The 13298-nt window shown below is 51.8% G+C and overlaps 20 non-coding genes across 20 annotated transcripts; all 20 read left to right on the top strand.

Annotated features, from left to right (window-relative positions):
• The first annotated feature begins 210 nt into the window (after positions 1 to 210).
• On the top strand, positions 211 to 282 carry Trnah-gug (transfer RNA histidin (anticodon GUG)). Its single transcript has one exon. It is a non-coding gene; the product is annotated as a tRNA-His (tRNA).
• A 287-nt stretch (positions 283 to 569) lies between these two features.
• Trnal-aag (transfer RNA leucine (anticodon AAG)) lies at positions 570 to 651 on the top strand. The gene has a single exon. It is a non-coding gene; the product is annotated as a tRNA-Leu (tRNA).
• A 78-nt stretch (positions 652 to 729) lies between these two features.
• Trnal-cag (transfer RNA leucine (anticodon CAG)) lies at positions 730 to 811 on the top strand. Its single transcript has one exon. It is a non-coding gene; the product is annotated as a tRNA-Leu (tRNA).
• Positions 812 to 1090: 279 nt separating this feature from the next.
• Trnae-cuc (transfer RNA glutamic acid (anticodon CUC)) lies at positions 1091 to 1162 on the top strand. Its single transcript has one exon. It is a non-coding gene; the product is annotated as a tRNA-Glu (tRNA).
• Positions 1163 to 1544: 382 nt separating this feature from the next.
• Positions 1545 to 1616, top strand: Trnah-gug (transfer RNA histidin (anticodon GUG)). Its single transcript has one exon. It is a non-coding gene; the product is annotated as a tRNA-His (tRNA).
• Positions 1617 to 8280: 6664 nt separating this feature from the next.
• Positions 8281 to 8362, top strand: Trnal-cag (transfer RNA leucine (anticodon CAG)). The gene has a single exon. It is a non-coding gene; the product is annotated as a tRNA-Leu (tRNA).
• A 279-nt stretch (positions 8363 to 8641) lies between these two features.
• Positions 8642 to 8713, top strand: Trnae-cuc (transfer RNA glutamic acid (anticodon CUC)). Its single transcript has one exon. It is a non-coding gene; the product is annotated as a tRNA-Glu (tRNA).
• A 382-nt stretch (positions 8714 to 9095) lies between these two features.
• Trnah-gug (transfer RNA histidin (anticodon GUG)) lies at positions 9096 to 9167 on the top strand. Its single transcript has one exon. It is a non-coding gene; the product is annotated as a tRNA-His (tRNA).
• Positions 9168 to 9454: 287 nt separating this feature from the next.
• On the top strand, positions 9455 to 9536 carry Trnal-aag (transfer RNA leucine (anticodon AAG)). Its single transcript has one exon. It is a non-coding gene; the product is annotated as a tRNA-Leu (tRNA).
• A 78-nt stretch (positions 9537 to 9614) lies between these two features.
• Trnal-cag (transfer RNA leucine (anticodon CAG)) lies at positions 9615 to 9696 on the top strand. Its single transcript has one exon. It is a non-coding gene; the product is annotated as a tRNA-Leu (tRNA).
• A 279-nt stretch (positions 9697 to 9975) lies between these two features.
• On the top strand, positions 9976 to 10047 carry Trnae-cuc (transfer RNA glutamic acid (anticodon CUC)). Its single transcript has one exon. It is a non-coding gene; the product is annotated as a tRNA-Glu (tRNA).
• A 382-nt stretch (positions 10048 to 10429) lies between these two features.
• On the top strand, positions 10430 to 10501 carry Trnah-gug (transfer RNA histidin (anticodon GUG)). Its single transcript has one exon. It is a non-coding gene; the product is annotated as a tRNA-His (tRNA).
• A 287-nt stretch (positions 10502 to 10788) lies between these two features.
• Positions 10789 to 10870, top strand: Trnal-aag (transfer RNA leucine (anticodon AAG)). The gene has a single exon. It is a non-coding gene; the product is annotated as a tRNA-Leu (tRNA).
• A 78-nt stretch (positions 10871 to 10948) lies between these two features.
• Positions 10949 to 11030, top strand: Trnal-cag (transfer RNA leucine (anticodon CAG)). The gene has a single exon. It is a non-coding gene; the product is annotated as a tRNA-Leu (tRNA).
• Positions 11031 to 11309: 279 nt separating this feature from the next.
• On the top strand, positions 11310 to 11381 carry Trnae-cuc (transfer RNA glutamic acid (anticodon CUC)). The gene has a single exon. It is a non-coding gene; the product is annotated as a tRNA-Glu (tRNA).
• Positions 11382 to 11763: 382 nt separating this feature from the next.
• Trnah-gug (transfer RNA histidin (anticodon GUG)) lies at positions 11764 to 11836 on the top strand. Its single transcript has one exon. It is a non-coding gene; the product is annotated as a tRNA-His (tRNA).
• Positions 11837 to 12123: 287 nt separating this feature from the next.
• Trnal-aag (transfer RNA leucine (anticodon AAG)) lies at positions 12124 to 12205 on the top strand. The gene has a single exon. It is a non-coding gene; the product is annotated as a tRNA-Leu (tRNA).
• Positions 12206 to 12283: 78 nt separating this feature from the next.
• Trnal-cag (transfer RNA leucine (anticodon CAG)) lies at positions 12284 to 12365 on the top strand. Its single transcript has one exon. It is a non-coding gene; the product is annotated as a tRNA-Leu (tRNA).
• Positions 12366 to 12645: 280 nt separating this feature from the next.
• On the top strand, positions 12646 to 12717 carry Trnae-cuc (transfer RNA glutamic acid (anticodon CUC)). The gene has a single exon. It is a non-coding gene; the product is annotated as a tRNA-Glu (tRNA).
• A 382-nt stretch (positions 12718 to 13099) lies between these two features.
• On the top strand, positions 13100 to 13172 carry Trnah-gug (transfer RNA histidin (anticodon GUG)). The gene has a single exon. It is a non-coding gene; the product is annotated as a tRNA-His (tRNA).
• The last annotated feature ends 126 nt before the right edge of the window (positions 13173 to 13298 follow it).

The following is a 13298-nucleotide window of genomic DNA, read 5'->3' as shown; positions in this document are numbered from 1 at the left end:
TGGAGGACTGCAAGACATTGCCACGGGGGTTGAATGCAGCTAACCACACTGCTTAGTGTCCTTACAGCGCAGACACGTTCGTTTGCCAGTATACATATAATGGAGACCGCGTCTGGCACAGCTGTGGGGAAACACAGTGGTGTGTGGGCCGAGCTTTGCTGTTCATCGCCACTTGCAGTCGCGAGAACTGCCGTCGGCGGTGCCTCCGTGGCCGTGATCGTCTAGTGGTTAGGACAATGCGTTGTGGCCGCAATAACCCAGGTTCGAATCCTGGTCACGGCAATTTTTAAAGTTTTGCCTTGCTGTCGCTGCAGTGACGATTGTGACTCAGTGTTTGAAATTACGGTGCCCTCTTGATTTTTCACTCATGTTCCGCAGGCTGCGGGTGGCACTACCAATTCATTATCAACACGTAATGCCGCCGCACCAGAGAGCGGGCAGCTGCCTGTGTAGTTAATCTCTATTCGAAAATGGCAGTTGTTTGAGGTGCAATGGATGAGCAGCCAGTCGCAGCAGAACAGGAAGCTGTGTCGTGCACTGTTTCTACAAAAGCGAAGAACACCGGCACAGGTAGCGTGGCCGAGCGGTCTAAGGCGCTGGTTTAAGGCACCAGTCTCTTCGGAGGCGTGGGTTCGAATCCCACCGCTGCCAGCTTTTTCTCGTTTTTTGTGCCATTGCGATGTTTTCTCGTGGGGTAGAACGCAGCTCCTGTGACCGCCGTGCCACGTAGGTAGCGTGGCCGAGCGGTCTAAGGCGCTGGTTTCAGGCACCAGTCTCTTCGGAGGCGTGGGTTCGAATCCCACCGCTGCCAATGTTTTCTGTCTCGAAAGCAGGAGCACTGATTACCCGCGAAGGGAACAGCGCAGCAAGCCGTGAGCGTCTCCTTCTTAAATTGTCGTAGCAGCACAGTGCGTGGTGCAACGACAGGATTCACAGGCGCAGTCTGGTGTCACGATTGCTGGCGTTCGTCTCCACGAAATGCGTCCCGAGCATGCCGTTCTACAAAGTGGAAACGCTAAATTTTGGCCGTTGTCGTCAAGTAGCGTGTGTACTGTTTGCTGCGTTCGCTGGAGGAGCGCTTGCGTCGTTATCCGGTGTGGTCTAGTGGCTAGGATGCCTGGCTCTCACCCAGGAGGCCCGGGTTCGATTCCCGGTACCGGAAATGCGCATTTTGTTGCTCCTCTTATGCGACTTGGCCCGACTTAGCTCGACTGACGCTCCGCTGACGCTTGCAGAAAATTACGTTAAGTACGATTCGCGGTCACAAGTGACGGCGAGAGCGATGCGACGTCTGTCCACCTCTTATTGAGGCACATACCTGTGGTCAACAGAGTTGGAGGACTGCAAGACATTGCCACGGGGGTTGAATGCAGCTAACCACACTGCTTAGTGTCCTTACAGCGCAGACACGTTCGTTTGCCAGTATACATATAATGGAGACCGCGTCTGGCACAGCTGTGGGGAGACACAGTGGTGTGTGGGCCGAGCTTTGCTGTTCATCGCCACTTGCAGTCGCGAGAACTGCCGTCGGCGGTGCCTCCGTGGCCGTGATCGTCTAGTGGTTAGGACAATGCGTTGTGGCCGCAATAACCCAGGTTCGAATCCTGGTCACGGCAATTTTTAAAGTTTTGCCTTGCTGTCGCTGCAGTGACGATTGTGACTCAGTGTTTGAAATTACGGTGCCCTCTTGATTTTTCACTCATGTTCCGCAGGCTGCGGGTGGCACTACCAATTCATTATCAACACGTAATGCCGCCGCACCAGAGAGCGGGCAGCTGCCTGTGTAGTTAATCTCTATTCGAAAATGGCAGTTGTTTGAGGTGCAATGGATGAGCAGCCAGTCGCAGCAGAACAGGAAGCTGTGTCGTGCACTGTTTCTACAAAAGCGAAGAACACCGGCACAGGTAGCGTGGCCGAGCGGTCTAAGGCGCTGGTTTAAGGCACCAGTCTCTTCGGAGTCGTGGGCCCGAACACATCGCGCGCTCGCTCCGGCGTGTCGGGCGGTGTTTACGGGTGCTTCGTGGCGGCGGCGGCGGTTGCTTCGCGGCGCGGTTTTTCATCTGTGCTGTACTTTTTCGTGAAGTGAGTACTATGGATCACGGTGATTCCGAGGATCGTCAGAATAACATTCAGTGCGCCTTTGATCGATCGGTAATTCGGCCGTCCGCTTTCGAAATTCATAAATGGCTTCGTGAGGATTTGAACTTAACGGACAGTGACGTTCTTGGTTTACAATTGGATTCCTTTTTGAACTCTTTGTTTTTGAAGCTGCCAACTCCCGAAATGTGTGACACTCTTGTAACGGTCAATGACGGTGTGCGCCAATTTAAGCACCTTGATGGTAGAATTAGTAATGTTGTGTTGTCTAATGCTGGTTTTGGTGTACGGACAGTGCGTGTTTTCAATCTCCCGTTTGAAATGAGGAACGAAACGATTTCTAGTGCTTTGACGCCTTATGGCACTGTTTTGTCGGTGTCAAAGGAAAAATGGTCAGCTGCTTATCTTTTTCAAGTGGATAACGGTATCCGTAGTGTAAAGATGATAGTGAAGAAACATATTCCTTCTTTTGTTTATATTAAAGGACAACGCGCTTTCATAACGTACAGCGGTCAGCCCCAGACGTGTTCTTTTTGTAATAGTACTGGTCATTTCCGGCAGGACTGTCCTGCGCGTAGGCGGCCGGTACAGCTACCGCGTGGCAGTAGTCAAGACGAGATGACGTGGGCAGCAGTCGCCATTGGTCCCACCCCCCGCGATGCGCGACGCGCTGAGGAAACCGCCGTACCGGTGGACGCTACTGACATGGACACCTCACCCTCTTTGCCACTACATCGCGTGGTGTCGGAAGTGACTGTTAGTTCTCTTTCGGCAAATGTGACTGCGTCGCAGGACGTTTCTGTTAGCGCGCAACACACAGTGTCAGCACTCGTTCCTGAACGCGTGCCATTTGCAGAATCTAACCTCGTCGATGCAGCTGCGTTACATACGGCTTCATTGTCTGCTTTGGCTGTTGAGACGCCATCAGTCTTAGAATCCGCTACCTCTGTAAGCTCTGTAGCAATATCGGACTCGGTCGCGGACGTTGTGCCGCTGTCCAGATCCGACCCCGCCCCTGTGTTCCCCACGCGTGCTGCGTCCGCGAGTGTGGCTACTTCCGACCATGTTACTGGCCACCGCCTCGAGAGTTTTTCGTTTCCAGAGGCCCCCAAATCGCGACGCGAGCGGAATACTGCCGGCACTAGCAACCCTCAACGTTTACGCTGTGCCAGTACTTCTGGTCGATTGGAATCAGGTTTCTTTTCCGGACGGTTTCGCAGCCCGTCTCCGGTCCGTCGGGCCGTCGTGCCATCTCAGTCCCAACCGACACAGCAGGGTTCGCAGCGGACCCCGCAGCGTGTTGACGTTGCGTCCCGGCCGGCGTCGGCGTCGGGACGTGGCCAGCAACGACACATTTCTCGCAGTCAGCCGGCAAAGAAAACCACCCCTGCCGACAGTAAGCGTGACGTGGCTGTTCGCCGGCTTAAAGATATTTTGAGCACGCAGGGTTCCGAAACGGACGTTGACTTGGCCATGGACGCTGTGCCGTCTGCTCCAATGCCTGTTAAACGGAAATCTGGCGACCCGCACCCTCGGCGCACTCATACGTCTGTGCGTGACCCTGGGTCGACACCTTCCTTAGCTTCCTCCCCCACGGAGGTGTCCAGATCTACAGCAGACACGCCTATGGAGTTTGCAAGCGTGCCCCAGCCCCCTCCTCCCTGTGACCGGCTGGATTGGTCGGCGGATGTGGAGGAACCGGATGACGGGACTTCATCCCGTGACTAACCTGTTTATTCTGCGGCACACATTTTAACTTGTGATGCAGGTTTTCCTGTTATCTGTTTGTTTCTTTTGTGTTTTTTTATCTCCGTATGGCGTCTGATCCACGTCAGTGGAATGTTGTTACTGTCAATGTAAACAAAATGCGTAGTCAGTACAAGGTGTCCGCCCTGCACGCTTTTTTACGTGCCAATAATTGTCATATAGCATTTCTACAAGAGGTTACGCGTGACGCCTTGTCGTTTTTTGCTACTTTTACAGATTTTATTGTTATTGATAACGTAGTGTCATTGGAAGGAACAGGCACGGTGATTTTAGTCCGTTCTGGTCATGACGTACAAGGTATTGACTGTTTGCCGGATGGCCGTGCTATTGCGTGTACTGTTAATGGTTTTGTTTTTGTTAATGTTTATGCCCCTTCTGGTAGCACGCCTGAAAGGAACAGATTTTACTCTCAGGACTTCTGTTATTTTCTTCACCGCAATCGGGACAACTTAGTTGTTGGGGGAGATTTTAATGCTGTTATAGAAGACAGGGACCAGGAGCCTAGACCCAATAGGTGTCCGGGACTTTCTGCTCTCGTTGATGGACTCCGGCTCCGAGATACGTGGCGTGTGATCCACCCTCACACAACGGAGTTTACCTATTTTTATCCCACGGGCCATAGTCGTCTTGACAGGATTTATGTGTCGTCCCCGCTTGTGACTAATGTTTTAGAGGCAGAAGTTCATCCAGTTCTTTTTTCTGATCACTGTGGTTATGTATGTCGACTCATTTTATCTCTTCCCCGTATTCCTCGTCGGAAGACGTTGTGGAAGTTTAACTGCAGCCTTTTAAGTGATGTACATTTTAATCGACAGTTTACCGTCATGTGGCGAAGCGTTCTGCAGGCCAAGCCTGCGGCACGCAGCACTCTTGAGTGGTGGGTGAAGGTTGCTAAGCCGGCTATAAGGGCATTTTTAATTAATTTTAGCCGCGAAGCTGCCCATTGGCGTCGTGAGACAGCGCGTTTTTATCAGAGTTGTCTGCGTGATCTCGCCCAGCGAGTTACAGCCCAGCCCGAACTTCTTCCTACTCTCAAGCAGTTTAAGGCCAAACTGTTCCACGAGCTGAGGCGGCAATGTGACGGCCCGGTTATTCGAAGTCAGCCGGTGGGTGTCGTGGACGGGGAGGCCTTATCTGTGTACCATCTAAATAGGGAGAGACGGAGGCGCGCGAAGTTACGCATTGATGCTTGGATCACACGTGACGGTACAAAAATCTCTGACGCGGGCAAAATTGAACGGGAAATTTCTGAGCACTTTGCGTCTCTTTTCAACGATGTCGCTGTGATTCCTGGCGCGATGCGGTGGCTATTGCAACAGACGCCAAATGTTTTGGGCCGCACCGATAGGGCTCATCTTAACGCAACCTTTACTCTTGATGAACTAAGAGAGGCTGTTCACGGTAGTCCGCGAGGGAAATCTCCCGGTGTAGATGGGATACCGGTAGAATTTTATCTCAAGTTTTTTAATGTTCTGAGTGATACTCTACTTGCAGTTGCCAATGACATTCAAAACGGCATTGATATACCGGCAGAATTTGAAGAGGGCTGTATTGCCCTCGTTCCGAAAACCACAGCTGTGCCGAGCATTGACAATGTCCGCCCTATAACTCTGTTAAACTCGGATTACAAAATTGTGGCACGGTGTGTCGCAATTAGGATGAAGCAAGTTCTGCCGAAAGTCCTCAGTGAAAATCAGACGTGCGCGGTAAGAGATCGGAATATCTTCGATGCTATTTTGGCATATAGAGACTGTATAGGATATGTCAAAAGCGCCAGGGTGCGGACTGCTGGGATTTTATTGGTAGATTTTAAAAATGCATTTGATCGAATCAGTCATTTTTATTTACAGAAAGTCATGACCCGAATGGGTTTCGGGCTGAAGTTTACAAGGCTGATTCAAAATTTTTTGCGCAATGCCACGTCACGCGTCAGCATTAATGGCCACCTCAGTGATACGATACAAATCAGGCGTTCTGTGCGTCAGGGCTGCCCTCTATCGATGGGGCTGTATGCCTTAGCTTTAGACCCTCTCCTTCGTTCCATTTGCCACGCGTGTCGGGGCATCAGAGTGGGTGACGAGCACCTAATCTGTAAAGCCTATGCTGATGATTTGGGGGTGTTTATTGAACAGCCGGGTGACATCGATAGGCTGTACAGTGCTCTGAAACAGTTTGAGACGGCGACTGGGGCGGTCGTAAGTACTACTAAGACGGCTCTACTCCCCCTTACGCCGCGCATGCGTGCTGTCCACCGTCACTGGTACTGTATTAAACAGCAATACAAAGTTCTGGGCATTGTCCTGACGGACGACATCCAACGGATGGCGGCGCTAAACTGGCGCACAACGCTTCATCAGATTCGTGCGCTGGCGAAAATCCACGCTGTCAGGAATCTGGCGCTTGGTGAAAAAGTTTTCCTCATAAATACCTGTGTACTTGCCAAAGCGTGGTACTTGGCCCAGATTCTGCCACTGCCGAAGAAACTTGAACGTGCCATCAAACACGCAGTCTACTGGCTGTTGTGGAAAGGTAATATTTTTAAGGTGTCCATGGACACGTGCACTTTGGGCGTGATGGAGGGGGGGCTGGGTCTGGTTGATCTCCACGCAAAGTGTGCGGCGTTGTTCTTTCGAAGGACTACTGTGGTGGTTGAAAAGGGGCCTCGTAGTGTGACGGCGGTTCTGTTTGCCAAATATCGACCACATTCGGTGGCTGCTCCAGTTTTTGTTTCTGATATTCCTTATTCGGTAAATTATGTGCGCCACTTCTACCTTTATGGTAGTTACGTTGTTAGCAGCGATGTCAGTGGACGCACGGTCAGTGATATCATACGAGCTCTTCGCGGGACTCCATTGAAGAATAAATGGGAACGACGGCTGCCGCAGTACGACTGGACTACCGTGTGGAAAAACATTGCGTCTAAGGTTGTCCCGGCGGCAGTACGTGCGACGTGGTACAAATTGGTGAACCGTACAATTTCGACGAACTCAAAATTACAGTCCATTCATCTTCTCCAATCCAGTGCTTGTGAAATGTGCGCTGAAGAGGACACTCTTGAACATCGCTTTGTGTGTCGCAAATTTAGCGTTGTTTGGGACACTGCACGTGATATGATACGCTTGATTAACAGACTGGCTACGCATCATGTGACCGCGATCGACGCCATAGTGCCGCAGTGTAAGGCTTACCCTGTCGCCAAACGCAATGCCACGATTTGGATTATTGGACACACCATTCATTCTATGTTTTCTCTCGGATTGACTGATAAACTGGACTTCCTTACTTACCTTTGGACTGAACATAATACCGAACGCGTTCGTGCACCTTATCACGAGATTTTTTCCAATTTTTTGAATGCTGCTCTATCTCATGTATTCAACACGAGTTTGAATTATTCTTGACTATGATTCATTCTTTATATATAGTTTCCCTGTCCCGTCCATGACGTGAACAGATCTAGACCGGAACGTACCGTAACGAAATATATTGAATTGTATGTCTCCGTCATGTTGTGTATGTTTTGCTCGACGAAATTTACTGTCGTGCGCACCTTGATGTTTTTGTAGTTCTCCGTTATCCTTTCGTTTAATCATCGAGTGGTCGATGTTCTATTGTTTATTTATTTATTTATTTTTTCTTATAGCGGTGGACGCTTTTGCTTTCCATTCTTTTATTTAGTGGCATGGACCTCTCTTGCAGCATTGTACTTTGTGTTCTCTTATGCAGTTTCCTGTTGGTCTGTGCCTTGTCTAACCAATTGTTCCTTTTTATGTGCTCTCTTTGTGTCTTTTCATCCGTTTTTTTTTTTCTTCTTTTACTGCTGTGTGGCAATGACCGAGGTGGTCAATCGGCGTTTTCAGTTTCAAGTTGGTTGATGTGGTGCTTTCCAGATATGGCTTTCAATGACCCACGGGCAGAATTACTTTCCTTTGAAGTTCAGGTCCTTGTTCTTTTTACTCGTCTCTCTAGGGACGTTCCTTCTTTTCCCTTTTTTTTTGTATGTGTGCTGTTTTGCTGCATCCCAATTCATTCCGTTGCATTACTTTGGAAGACATCATTTATTTTCATTTCGCATGTATGTTTCCACGTATTGGACCATTCGGGGATACTACTTGCTCTTCCGCAGGAATATCTGGATCAACGGGGGAACACCTACGTTCATTGTCATCGGGGGAGCTACATCAACCAATTGTACAGCCACCGAAGCTCGCCAACGACGGCACTTATGGAGAGCGCAAGGCCGGGCTATAAGGGGAGTTGGGAGGCCCGTTTTAAAAAAAAAAAAAAAAAAAAAAAAAAAAAAAAAAAAAAAAAAAAAAAAAAAAAAAAAAGCTGCCAGCTTTTTCTCGTTTTTTGTGCCATTGCGATGTTTTCTCGTGGGGTAGAACGCAGCTCCTGTGACCGCCGTGCCACGTAGGTAGCGTGGCCGAGCGGTCTAAGGCGCTGGTTTCAGGCACCAGTCTCTTCGGAGGCGTGGGTTCGAATCCCACCGCTGCCAATGTTTTCTGTCTCGAAAGCAGGAGCACTGATTACCCGCGAAGGGAACAGCGCAGCAAGCCGTGAGCGTCTCCTTCTTAAATTGTCGTAGCAGCACAGTGCGTGGTGCAACGACAGGATTCACAGGCGCAGTCTGGTGTCACGATTGCTGGCGTTCGTCTCCACGAAATGCGTCCCGAGCATGCCGTTCTACAAAGTGGAAACGCTAAATTTTGGCCGTTGTCGTCAAGTAGCGTGTGTACTGTTTGCTGCGTTCGCTGGAGGAGCGCTTGCGTCGTTATCCGGTGTGGTCTAGTGGCTAGGATGCCTGGCTCTCACCCAGGAGGCCCGGGTTCGATTCCCGGTACCGGAAATGCGCATTTTGTTGCTCCTCTTATGCGACTTGGCCCGACTTAGCTCGACTGACGCTCCGCTGACGCTTGCAGAAAATTACGTTAAGTACGATTCGCGGTCACAAGTGACGGCGAGAGCGATGCGACGTCTGTCCACCTCTTATTGAGGCACATACCTGTGGTCAACAGAGTTGGAGGACTGCAAGACATTGCCACGGGGGTTGAATGCAGCTAACCACACTGCTTAGTGTCCTTACAGCGCAGACACGTTCGTTTGCCAGTATACATATAATGGAGACCGCGTCTGGCACAGCTGTGGGGAGACACAGTGGTGTGTGGGCCGAGCTTTGCTGTTCATCGCCACTTGCAGTCGCGAGAACTGCCGTCGGCGGTGCCTCCGTGGCCGTGATCGTCTAGTGGTTAGGACAATGCGTTGTGGCCGCAATAACCCAGGTTCGAATCCTGGTCACGGCAATTTTTAAAGTTTTGCCTTGCTGTCGCTGCAGTGACGATTGTGACTCAGTGTTTGAAATTACGGTGCCCTCTTGATTTTTCACTCATGTTCCGCAGGCTGCGGGTGGCACTACCAATTCATTATCAACACGTAATGCCGCCGCACCAGAGAGCGGGCAGCTGCCTGTGTAGTTAATCTCTATTCGAAAATGGCAGTTGTTTGAGGTGCAATGGATGAGCAGCCAGTCGCAGCAGAACAGGAAGCTGTGTCGTGCACTGTTTCTACAAAAGCGAAGAACACCGGCACAGGTAGCGTGGCCGAGCGGTCTAAGGCGCTGGTTTAAGGCACCAGTCTCTTCGGAGGCGTGGGTTCGAATCCCACCGCTGCCAGCTTTTTCTCGTTTTTTGTGCCATTGCGATGTTTTCTCGTGGGGTAGAACGCAGCTCCTGTGACCGCCGTGCCACGTAGGTAGCGTGGCCGAGCGGTCTAAGGCGCTGGTTTCAGGCACCAGTCTCTTCGGAGGCGTGGGTTCGAATCCCACCGCTGCCAATGTTTTCTGTCTCGAAAGCAGGAGCACTGATTACCCGCGAAGGGAACAGCGCAGCAAGCCGTGAGCGTCTCCTTCTTAAATTGTCGTAGCAGCACAGTGCGTGGTGCAACGACAGGATTCACAGGCGCAGTCTGGTGTCACGATTGCTGGCGTTCGTCTCCACGAAATGCGTCCCGAGCATGCCGTTCTACAAAGTGGAAACGCTAAATTTTGGCCGTTGTCGTCAAGTAGCGTGTGTACTGTTTGCTGCGTTCGCTGGAGGAGCGCTTGCGTCGTTATCCGGTGTGGTCTAGTGGCTAGGATGCCTGGCTCTCACCCAGGAGGCCCGGGTTCGATTCCCGGTACCGGAAATGCGCATTTTGTTGCTCCTCTTATGCGACTTGGCCCGACTTAGCTCGACTGACGCTCCGCTGACGCTTGCAGAAAATTACGTTAAGTACGATTCGCGGTCACAAGTGACGGCGAGAGCGATGCGACGTCTGTCCACCTCTTATTGAGGCACATACCTGTGGTCAACAGAGTTGGAGGACTGCAAGACATTGCCACGGGGGTTGAATGCAGCTAACCACACTGCTTAGTGTCCTTACAGCGCAGACACGTTCGTTTGCCAGTATACATATAATGGAGACCGCGTCTGGCACAGCTGTGGGGAGACACAGTGGTGTGTGGGCCGAGCTTTGCTGTTCATCGCCACTTGCAGTCGCGAGAACTGCCGTCGGCGGTGCCTCCGTGGCCGTGATCGTCTAGTGGTTAGGACAATGCGTTGTGGCCGCAATAACCCAGGTTCGAATCCTGGTCACGGCAATTTTTAAAGTTTTGCCTTGCTGTCGCTGCAGTGACGATTGTGACTCAGTGTTTGAAATTACGGTGCCCTCTTGATTTTTCACTCATGTTCCGCAGGCTGCGGGTGGCACTACCAATTCATTATCAACACGTAATGCCGCCGCACCAGAGAGCGGGCAGCTGCCTGTGTAGTTAATCTCTATTCGAAAATGGCAGTTGTTTGAGGTGCAATGGATGAGCAGCCAGTCGCAGCAGAACAGGAAGCTGTGTCGTGCACTGTTTCTACAAAAGCGAAGAACACCGGCACAGGTAGCGTGGCCGAGCGGTCTAAGGCGCTGGTTTAAGGCACCAGTCTCTTCGGAGGCGTGGGTTCGAATCCCACCGCTGCCAGCTTTTTCTCGTTTTTTGTGCCATTGCGATGTTTTCTCGTGGGGTAGAACGCAGCTCCTGTGACCGCCGTGCCACGTAGGTAGCGTGGCCGAGCGGTCTAAGGCGCTGGTTTCAGGCACCAGTCTCTTCGGAGGCGTGGGTTCGAATCCCACCGCTGCCAATGTTTTCTGTCTCGAAAGCAGGAGCACTGATTACCCGCGAAGGGAACAGCGCAGCAAGCCGTGAGCGTCTCCTTCTTAAATTGTCGTAGCAGCACAGTGCGTGGTGCAACGACAGGATTCACAGGCGCAGTCTGGTGTCACGATTGCTGGCGTTCGTCTCCACGAAATGCGTCCCGAGCATGCCGTTCTACAAAGTGGAAACGCTAAATTTTGGCCGTTGTCGTCAAGTAGCGTGTGTACTGTTTGCTGCGTTCGCTGGAGGAGCGCTTGCGTCGTTATCCGGTGTGGTCTAGTGGCTAGGATGCCTGGCTCTCACCCAGGAGGCCCGGGTTCGATTCCCGGTACCGGAAATGCGCATTTTGTTGCTCCTCTTATGCGACTTGGCCCGACTTAGCTCGACTGACGCTCCGCTGACGCTTGCAGAAAATTACGTTAAGTACGATTCGCGGTCACAAGTGACGGCGAGAGCGATGCGACGTCTGTCCACCTCTTATTGAGGCACATACCTGTGGTCAACAGAGTTGGAGGACTGCAAGACATTGCCACGGGGGTTGAATGCAGCTAACCACACTGCTTAGTGTCCTTACAGCGCAGACACGTTCGTTTGCCAGTATACATATAATGGAGACCGCGTCTGGCACAGCTGTGGGGAGACACAGTGGTGTGTGGGCCGAGCTTTGCTGTTCATCGCCACTTGCAGTCGCGAGAACTGCCGTCGGCGGTGCCTCCGTGGCCGTGATCGTCTAGTGGTTAGGACATTGCGTTGTGGCCGCAATAACCCAGGTTTCGAATCCTGGTCACGGCAATTTTTAAAGTTTTGCCTTGCTGTCGCTGCAGTGACGATTGTGACTCAGTGTTTGAAATTACGGTGCCCTCTTGATTTTTCACTCATGTTCCGCAGGCTGCGGGTGGCACTACCAATTCATTATCAACACGTAATGCCGCCGCACCAGAGAGCGGGCAGCTGCCTGTGTAGTTAATCTCTATTCGAAAATGGCAGTTGTTTGAGGTGCAATGGATGAGCAGCCAGTCGCAGCAGAACAGGAAGCTGTGTCGTGCACTGTTTCTACAAAAGCGAAGAACACCGGCACAGGTAGCGTGGCCGAGCGGTCTAAGGCGCTGGTTTAAGGCACCAGTCTCTTCGGAGGCGTGGGTTCGAATCCCACCGCTGCCAGCTTTTTCTCGTTTTTTGTGCCATTGCGATGTTTTCTCGTGGGGTAGAACGCAGCTCCTGTGACCGCCGTGCCACGTAGGTAGCGTGGCCGAGCGGTCTAAGGCGCTGGTTTCAGGCACCAGTCTCTTCGGAGGCGTGGGTTCGAATCCCACCGCTGCCAATGTTTTCTGTCTCGAAAGCAGGAGCACTGATTACCCGCGAAGGGAACAGCGCAGCAAGCCGTGAGCGTCTCCTTCTTAAATTGTCGTAGCAGCACAGTGCGTGGTGCAACGACAGGATTCACAGGCGCAGTCTGGTGTCACGATTGCTGGCGTTCGTCTCCACGAAATGCGTCCCGAGCATGCCGTTTCTACAAAGTGGAAACGCTAAATTTTGGCCGTTGTCGTCAAGTAGCGTGTGTACTGTTTGCTGCGTTCGCTGGAGGAGCGCTTGCGTCGTTATCCGGTGTGGTCTAGTGGCTAGGATGCCTGGCTCTCACCCAGGAGGCCCGGGTTCGATTCCCGGTACCGGAAATGCGCATTTTGTTGCTCCTCTTATGCGACTTGGCCCGACTTAGCTCGACTGACGCTCCGCTGACGCTTGCAGAAAATTACGTTAAGTACGATTCGCGGTCACAAGTGACGGCGAGAGCGATGCGACGTCTGTCCACCTCTTATTGAGGCACATACCTGTGGTCAACAGAGTTGGAGGACTGCAAGACATTGCCACGGGGGTTGAATGCAGCTAACCACACTGCTTAGTGTCCTTACAGCGCAGACACGTTCGTTTGCCAGTATACATATAATGGAGACCGCGTCTGGCACAGCTGTGGGGAGACACAGTGGTGTGTGGGCCGAGCTTTGCTGTTCATCGCCACTTGCAGTCGCGAGAACTGCCGTCGGCGGTGCCTCCGTGGCCGTGATCGTCTAGTGGTTAGGACATTGCGTTGTGGCCGCAATAACCCAGGTTTCGAATCCTGGTCACGGCAATTTTTAAAGTTTTGCCTTGCTGTCGCTGCAGTGACGATTGTGACTCAGTGTTTGAAATTACGGTGCCCTCTTGATTTTTCACTCATGTTCCGCAGGCTGCGGGTGGCACTACCAATTCATTATCA

The sequence above is a fragment of the Schistocerca nitens genome, unplaced genomic scaffold (assembly GCF_023898315.1).
Source record: "Schistocerca nitens isolate TAMUIC-IGC-003100 unplaced genomic scaffold, iqSchNite1.1 HiC_scaffold_189, whole genome shotgun sequence".
Lineage (NCBI taxonomy): Eukaryota > Metazoa > Arthropoda > Insecta > Orthoptera > Acrididae > Schistocerca > Schistocerca nitens.
This window is presented reverse-complemented; position numbering and strand designations above follow the sequence as displayed.